Source organism: Nuphar pumila, chromosome 3 (assembly GCF_984573655.1).
Source record: "Nuphar pumila chromosome 3, dmNupPumi1.hap1.1, whole genome shotgun sequence".
In the NCBI taxonomy this organism is placed as follows: Eukaryota; Viridiplantae; Streptophyta; class Magnoliopsida; order Nymphaeales; family Nymphaeaceae; genus Nuphar; species Nuphar pumila.
Window position 1 is genome coordinate 99,235,592 of NC_143251.1, and position 9,767 is coordinate 99,245,358.

Genomic DNA, 9,767 nt, shown 5'->3' on the forward strand with positions numbered 1-9,767 from the left:
ATATGATAAATTTGGATATTGTTCGTATTCTGACTATGACCATAAATACAAACTCAATCGAGTTTATTAACTCCTTAGAAGCGAGTGCACGTGCCATTCGTGTAGACCATTGTGAATTTGAATATGTGCATGAATGATCAAACAATAGCAGTTATATCAGAATTAAACTATATGCAAATGTGTCCTAAGCTAAGCAGGAAAGTAAATTCTTATTTCAATATTATAATTTACATTAATAATAAATTGAAGAAAAGAAAAAAAAAGTAAAGAAAAATCAAATCTTGAACTTTTCTGCAGCATTAACAAACTTGTTAGTGGAAATATGTTGGCTTTTCGAATTTATCCAACAATATTTAGAATTGATGAATTTATTCAGATATAAGCCTTTTTTCATGCTTCCCTAAAATAAACATAATAAAGGATGATGCAAAATTGAATAAATAATAAGAATAAACAACTTTGAAATTCATAATTTTGAGAAAAATGGCTAAAATACATCTGGAAATTGATCATTATTGCAAAATAGGGTTAAAAATAGGGTTTCTCAGAAAATATTTTTATAAAATGCTTGATCCGGGGATCAAACAGATTCCAAACAATACCACATCGGGTGGAGAGCACCCTAGCATGATTATGAACATGATAAAATCCTAAAAACATAAAACTTTTCATTAAAAATTTGAAATATTATAAAAAAAGTCAAATTTTGCCCGTATTTCAGTTGAACCAGGACTCTGCGGGCATCCCGTTTTTATGATTTAACTAAATAATGCATAAATGAATTCTAAAATATGTAAAAATTGATACGGACACCTTTAATAACCCTAAAATTAAAATGAAATGAAAAAATATAATTTTTGAAATTATTTTGATATAAAAATTAAATAAAAACATGAAATTACGCGATTTGCTCATGGGCACATATCTGTCACAGTGTTAGACCTTAATCGGGTATCAAACAGTAATGAAAAATTGTAAAATTTCACATAAAAAAATTAGACAAATGAACAAAAATATCTCTTTTTACAGATCGAAAAAAGCATCTACGATTAGGGAGATACGATTCTGGCAAGTTGTACCTAATTTCGGCATATGCATAACGATGTGAAACAGACAGATCCGGTTTCGGGTGCAGGGAAATATAGCAAACAGTCTTCAAAATTTATAAAATTTTACAGAGATATACTAGAGATTTTGATGAAAATAACTCTTTTTACAGATCATCGATCAGATCTTCGGTTAGGGAGAAATCGTTTCGGCAAGTTGACTTTAGTTTTAAATAACGATTGACAGTTGCAGAAATATAGATCTGATTCTTAACTGAAATAAAATATCAATTCATCATAGAAATTTGTAAAAATTTTACATAACAAACTAGGGATTCAGACAGAAATAACCTTTTTTACGGATTGTCGATCGGATCTCGGACGAGGGAGATATGACCTCAGAAAGGTACTCTTGAATTTTCATAGCATTTTCCTGACTCAGAAAACAGGTTCCAACTTTGATTTTTGAAAATAGGGTTACAGACCTCTAAAAATCTTGATTTTTTTATTGAAAATTGTAGGCACATGCATGATTTCACCATAAAAAAATTAGATTTTATTGACAAATATAAATTGGTGAAATAAATACATTAACAGATGGACAAAATCGTAAGTAACAAATCTAAAACACTAGAATAAAATAATATAGATTATTATGCTAAAAATATAAAAAAATATGTAAATAATGCAATGAATCATGATTTGACGTTTGAACTAAAATAAACATACATATGATGAAATAAACGAAAAAATCAGGGATGCACAGTTAGAAATTTGATTTAGCCATTAAAGGAGAGATTTGACCTATCGAAATGTCGAATCTCGATTTTTTTCGGACATTTAGCATAATAATCATATTTTAAACGATTCTAACAGATCAAAAATGCGAAAATAATCATGGATGATCGGTGGATCATCATCTTGAATCGTGGAGCATAGGGCTTGAACAAAAAAAATGAAAGGAAACTCATGCATAGGGGGGCGGCAATGGTGAAAAAAAAATAGAATAAAATAAAAAGAAGAAGAAAGCTTACATTGCTTGCACCAATGGAAGAGGGTTGAAAGAGAGGAGAGAGAGCCACAAATTTAAGAGAGGGAGAGGGTGGGAGAGCATGCATTTGTCGACCCCTCATAGCCCCTATTTATAAGTTTTCATTAGGTTTAATTAAAGTGTTTTATTTTTTTAAAATTCTCCTTAATTAATCCAATTAAGGGGAGTAGTTTTCTAAGAGGAGTTTGAACCTAACTAAACCACTAATTAACCTAATTAGTCTAATTAATTAAGACTCCTAGTTAGCTTAAAACAACCCCAAATGTGGCACCACCTACTATGGGCCCACATTTGGTTTTTAAAGCCTTAATTTCAAGATTTAAAAATGAAGTTTTAAAATGTCAAAATAAAGGTTGAGTTTTAAAATCAATTTTGATCCTTTCAAACTTCTAATTCACTTAGGACACTAACTAAACTTGAACTAACCTAGACTCTTTCAAATGTGACACCACCTATTGTGGGCTCCATTTGATTTTTCAGAAAACAATTTTAAAATTTGAAAATAAAGGAGTTAAAAACAAGGTTTTCAAAAAGAGTTTGGAACAAAAGATAAAAATCAAAGTTTTAAATCAACTAGAGTCCTAAATGAATTGAAAATGCCTCAAATATGACTTCACTCACGTGGGCCCCACATTCAAGTTTTGAAAAGATTAAAATAAAGACTAAAAAAAGGGTTTTTGAAACAAGGTTAAAATCGTCGGATAAAAATCAAAAGTTTAAACAGAGTCCTAAACTAAACTAAAACTCTAGACTAGAGTCCTAAATCAACTGAAACTCTGTGATAAAGGCCTAAAACTTTGAAATTTAGTTTTTTGAAAGACAAATGAAAATTTTCTTGACAAATTTTCTCAAAAATGAAGTCAGGGTTAGAGTCCTAAACCAACTGAAACATAGTCCTAATCCGACTGAAACTCTAGAATTTTGGCTTCTTTTGAAAGATTTTTTTGAAAACATGTAAAAATAGAAATGAAAGGTAGAGTCCCAATCTGACTAAAACTTCAGAATAAAGTCCTAGTTCGACTGAAACTCTAAAATTTTGGCCAAAATGAAAGAAATGGGCAAGGGGTAAGGCTACCTCTGATTTAAAACTAAAATGAAATTTTGAAAAGCGTTTAAAAGGTAAAAAGACAGTCCTAAATCAACTAAAACTCTAAAATAACTAAAATTTGAGGAATTAAGGAAGTGATCCAGAAGCGACACCACCTAGGTGGGTCCCGTCCGAGAATTGAGACCAATTAAAAATTGAGTCTAAAATGAGTTCAAATCGCTTTCTAAGGAAAACGTTTTGAAATAAAAGAATATAAGATCCTAGGGGTTGATAAATGACAAATATCGATCTAAAACTTAGGTTTTCGAAATTGCTTTTGAAAGAAAAATTTTAAAATCAAGTCTGAATTTGATATTTTGAAAAATAAGAGTGTTGGATCTCAGGAATGACATGCAATGATATGCAATGCAATGAAATGACAAAAAATGATATGAAATGATTACAAAAGATAAACCCTAGGTGAGAGATTTGAAGTCCCGGGCCTCTGACAAAGATAAAGAATTGAACATTCCTGTTCGAGGATGAAAATTGAGGATTGAACATCAGACCCAACATTGGATCCAATCCAAATATAAATTGGATCTCGATTATGACTAAAATTTTTAGGAAGGGAACTGATCCGAGCCCAAACCGGGAGTTGTACAAGCTTAGGAATGACAAAATAACGTTTAAGACAAAATGATCTGAGAAATGATTTTGCCCTTGTAGGGCATGCAATGACACTGGAAATGAGGTTTAAACTGATTTCGACTGGTTTAAACTCAATCCTAAGGTTTCTGAACTCAGAGGAACTAAAATGACACTGACTCAACTAAACTTCAAGATGAATGATTGAGAAATGACACAATTCTCAGAGAAATGGTGAGAAATGACCACTGAAGTGAAGTGAACCACGAAAATATACTGAGTTTGAGCTGGGACAAAGGTTATAAATACTGAGGTGAGCTAATTTCAGAGCTCAAACACTAGCTAAATCGACTAGACTTAACTCAATTTCAGCTGAGATGGGCTAAAATGGGTTCCTAGATTGCAGAAAATGGAATTGAACTGGATCTAGGCCACTTGAACTCTTGGTGAGCTCAAATTAGACTCAGGGAAATAAGGTCGACTGAGATTGATAGACTCAGAGACAATTGACTACAATTCGAGCTAGAATTGAGCTCATTTTTGAGGAAATGAACCAGGTGAGTTAGAAATGACAAACATTCTAATTGTTCTGAACTTAAAAATGAGATTGGTCGACTTTGACTGGTAAAAATCTAAGGTGACCTAGAGGTAAAATGGTAATTTTCCTAATGAAAATGGGTAAAATGACACCTAATCTGGAATCGACCTAGGGCTAGACTCATACACTGACTTACAGGGGGTTGGCATCTGCTAAAAGGGGGTGTCTGAAAATGTATGAGAAAATTTTAGGGTGTTTATAGATGCCCCTCTTTGCTACAAAGCCGGTTGGAAGCCGAGCTTAGTGGCAAAGTAAAACACACCAAATTTGAGCTATAAAATGCCCCAGTTAGAAGAATCTAACTAGGTATGAAAAATTGGCTCGGGTGATAGTGGTAGATATAGCATGAAGAATAGAGAAGAAAATTTATCTCATCAGAATGAGGTTCAGGCTTGACCCTTACTTAAATGAGAGGTTAGAGTGGAGTCCTCGAGAAAAAAGATTGAGGAAACCACGAAAAATATCTCATAGAAAAATGAGGGGCTGTAAAGAAGGCAATGAAAATGGGGTTCCCTAAAAGCTTTAGAAAAGAGATTGATCTTGGGCGCCTCATTGCTGAGACTGAATAACTTTTGAAAAATGGTCCTTTTGCAAAAATGATTCAGGTTTTTACCCTTATCCTGAAAGGGAGTAAATACCTCATGGAAGAACGAAGTCCAGGCTCGACCCTTAACCTGAACAGAGAAAACAGAATCTTCGAAAGAAGAAACCATAATGGAACCTTCGAATTTTGCACAATAAATCCGAGTGGGGTTTGCAAAAGGAAGAAAATGAGATTCCCTGAAGCTTTGAAAAGGGATTGATCTTGGGCATCTTATTGTTGGGATTAAATAGCTTTTGAAATGACCGTTTACTGGAAAACTATAAATGGTGGCTTGACCTCGAACCAAAAACAAAAAAATGAACTATCTATGGTGGGACAATGGAGAACACAGGGAACTGTGCGAATCTGAGAGCCCAGATGATAAGATTAAAAAGAAGGGAAAGATCTTGAAAACTCCTATTATCAAGTCCTAAAAAGGGATAACAACAACGCTAGGATATATAAAAAATGGATATCAAACTCTCACTTCATGTCGGGATAACTTGAAAAGATTGCCAATATGATACAAATTATAGTTGATTCACAAACAATTGAAATGTGAGCACACCTGTGTGAGAAATATATTCGCTCTTCTACCTAGAGTATTACCTCCAACTGGGCTAACTCTGTAGAATTCAGAGTCAAAATTAAATTTATTGTTGTTCAGTTTCTTTAAGAAAGCTACCAATTTCTTTGATATGAAAAGAAATGAATTTGCTCTCAGTTTCATAAAAGCAATTAATGAAAGGATATTGATAAAATAATTTCGCATAAATAAAGAAGATTCTTGGCAGTTTGATATTTAGGATTATCCTTGATGTTCTTTTTGCACTCTTTTGAGACATGGGGGTTAAACTTTCTTGGGGTTTGACATGAATTTCATCATATCAGCCTTCAATTCGGCTATGTTATGATTTTTCCTGGAAGAACACACCACATCCTCCTTCAACTCGGAGATGATCAGAGTCTTCTTGGGTCCTAGGAATTATATTGATAATATTGTCTCTTTTATTGAGAAATCTCTTAATGATCTTTTACGCTCTTTTGAGACATGAAAAGTAAGCTCTCTTGAGATTGGACGAGAATTTCATCACAGCAACCTTCAACTCAGTGATGTTCTGATTTTCTTTGGAAGGACACGTCACATGCTCCTTCAACTTGGAGGTGATCCGAGTCTTCTTTGGCCCCGGGGGTGTATCTCATCCATCAATCTTCAACTTGACGATGATTGAAAGATCTCTTTTGCAGATGATTAATTACAGCTTGAACGATTGAAGAGATATTGAGATTGAGTGGATTCTTTTTATCGCGCATTATATTTTCATTGCCTTATTACCAGAAGAATAATCTTTAAAAATGTGTCATAGTTATGATCAATGCCAATTCATTTATGGTTTTTCAATATCATTGGATTTTTCCTTTACTGGTCATATCGAGGATTTTTCTTCATCCTTTTGATTGACCAACAGAAAAGCTTGAATTTTATTCTTTCTTCGCAAGAGTTTTGTCCTTCTGGAAAGAATACTAAAGGTAATTTAAGGTAAATCTTTGTGCTATAAAAGTTTGAGATCAATAACCATTTTTATGACAAATTGCCAAAATATTCTTGAAATCCTTGATAAAAGGAAGCGCTTGACATCCGATTGACATATCTGTGACTAAATTTTTATCTCCTTTCCCCAAAGGAGAGACTCAGGCTTGACCCTTACCTGAATGGATAATAAAAAAAATGCTCCTCACTTCCCTGAAGAGGTGTTTGCAAAACAAACTTTTGAAGATAAATTAAGTTTTCGTTAAAACTTTCGAACTTTAGGCTTCTCTTATGGAAATGTGGCCGATTGGGTAAAGTTGATGAATTCTAATAAATGAGCGAGTCTATCATACTCTCCCCAAAAAAGGGTCCTCGATGATGGGATGGCCTAACAAAAAATATTGGGGGGTCACAAGGAGAACGAGCTTCCGTCGAAGCTCTCTCTAGAGGAAGGGTTCCTTGTGTAATAATAAAAAAATATTTTGCAAACTGTTCGCGAAGACACAAGTCCCTTCAAACTCTCCCTAAAAAGGGGTTCAATGAACGAAAAATAATTGCATGCGAAATGAACGAGCTCCCTCGAACTCTCCCTATAAGAAAGGGTCCCTCGTAAGAAAAATGATTGATATTTGATATTGAGCCAATTGGGAATGAGTTCGACACGAAGGTCGAATATTGAAAGACCATGATTGGCAAAATGACCTGTAGGTCAGAAAATGATCAACTTTGATAGAATTGACAACTTGAAGGTTTGTTTGACGAAAATTGGTGACCTAGAGGTCTGTCTGATAAAAAAGGGTGACCAGGAGGTCAGCTTGATAAAATTGGTGACCCGAAGGTTTGATTGATTGTTTGAGCTAGGATCTTAATGAAAGACCAAATCATAAGGGATGATTCAAAAGAGGATTCACATTGGTTCGATAGGAACAACATCCATTCCGTAAGAACAACATTGGTTTCGTAGGAACAACATTGGTTCAACTAAGAACAACATCGATTCACTTAAGAACATCGGTTCAATTAAGAACAACATCGGTTCAATTAAGAACAACATCGGTTCAACTAAGAACAACATCGGTTCACTTAAGAACAACATCGGTTCAATTAAGAATAACATAGGTTCACTTAAGAACAACATCAGCTCAATTAAGAACAACATAGGTTCACTAAGAACAATGTTGGTTCACTTAAGAACAATATCGGTTCACTAGGGACAACATCGGTTTAATTAAGAACATCGGTTCACTAGGAACAACATCAGATTACTTAAGAACAACATAGGTTCACTAGGAACAACATCGGTTCACTTAAGAACAACATCAGTTCAATTAAGAACAATATAGGTTCACTAGGTACAACATCGGTTCGCTTGGAACAACAATTTTGAGAAAAGGAATCAGTATGAGGATTGAGTTTTAAAAATGGGTTCGATCTAAGATCGACAATTTTTGAAAATGGCCCAGTACTAGAACTAGGTTTTAAAATAGGATTAATGAAAATAGTTCTCGATAAAATGAGCTTGATCCACAAATTGGATTTGAGAAAGACTAGTTTTGCAAAGGATTCAACTCGCAGTCTGAATTTGAAAAATAAAGATTCTTGATGAAAACTTCTTAATTAAAGAGGGTTTATGATTTGAATAGGCCATCATAGTTAGCTGTACGTGGTCTGCTTTCAGGATTATCCCCTTATCCTGAATAGGTGGTGAATTTGATGCAAATTAATACAAATGGATGTGAATGAATGCAACCAAATGCAAATAAGTGCAACTGAATGCAAATGAATGGTGAAATATTTTGTTTGATCCTGCCTGCATACATGACGTTTGAAGGTAAAACAAATTTTTAAAAGATGCCCCAATATAACTAAGGAGTAAGATATTGGACAAAAAGATAAATAATTGATATTTGAAGAGCTCTCTCTGAAGGTAAACGACTTCTTGATTGATTCGGGAGACACTCTGAAAGGGGTCACTCATCGCAAGAAGACATTTTGCCAAGAGAAAGAAAGTGAGGAAAATTGATATTTTTATTGATGCATTTGAAGAAAGAATGATAACTTGAGGAAAGAAATAAGACTAAATTATTCTTTCAAAAGCGAAATGAAAGGAAGGAGAAAACATTGGCATTGTCAGTTTCAAGGAGAAGCTCGATTAGGATAGCTAACTGGTGTTTTCTTCGTCTTCAACAAGGAGATTTTTGTCAATGCAGTCTTGAACAATGTTCTTGAAGACAAAACAGTGGTCGGTGTCGTGCCCTACTGCCCGATGAATTTTGTAGAATTGTTCTTTGAATCTGCCCATAATTATTGGGGGATCAACAACTTTAGGCAAACAGATCATATCTCTTGTGAGCATGTGTTCCAGAATACTCTCAAGTGTCTGGTCTAGAGGGGTGAATTTTCGACCAGTACTCCAGTTCTTGCGCTTTGGTTTTTTCTAATCTTTCTCTTTATGCTGGGGACTATATTGGAGAGGCTTATTATTGTTGAAGAACTTTCCTTTTTGGCCTTTGAATCATTCTGAATGGTTATCACAATTATTCTTGTTACCTTTGTTATTGTTGGAGGAATTGGCAGAAAGAGTGAGGTGAGTCTTCTTCTTGGCATCTTGACTGCTTTTTGCAATGATATTGTTCTCATAGACCCCGTTCTTCATCCCCATCTCGAGCCATTCAGCTCATTCAGTGAGCTCAATGAAAGACTTGGAGGGTGAGGTGAAAATAAGACTTCTCAGAGGCCGTGAGAAGTTGTTTAGGATAATCTGGAGCACGTGCTCCTCTGAAATGGGGGTTCTCATTTTGTTGTAGGTGCTTCTCCACCTGCAAATGAAGTCTCTGACTTTCTCATTGTCTTTTTCCTTCAGATTGCATAGATGATTTAATGTTGGCAGGGCTTCAGTGTTGAACAAAAAACGTTCAATAAATAAATTGACCACTTGGTCGAACTCCCTCAACTCGATGGGGTTGATGTGCTATGAGTACCATTTGGCAGCTGTACCCTCAAAACTGCATAGAAAACATTAAAAGAGAGTGTGATTGTCTCTTCAAAACTTGGTGCACTCGACGAAGAACATTGCAAGATGGGCCTTAGGATTGCCAGTCCCATCGAACTTGATAAATTTATAAGGAAGGTCTTCGAGACTGTCATCTTCTTCCAAACCATCGTAAAAGTCCTCACTCATGAAAGACTTCTTGCCCTTATCACGAACCTGCAGATCTTTGACCATCTTGGCCATTTCCTTCAGCTGTGCTTGAACTGGGTCATCCATAGACTGATCTTTTAG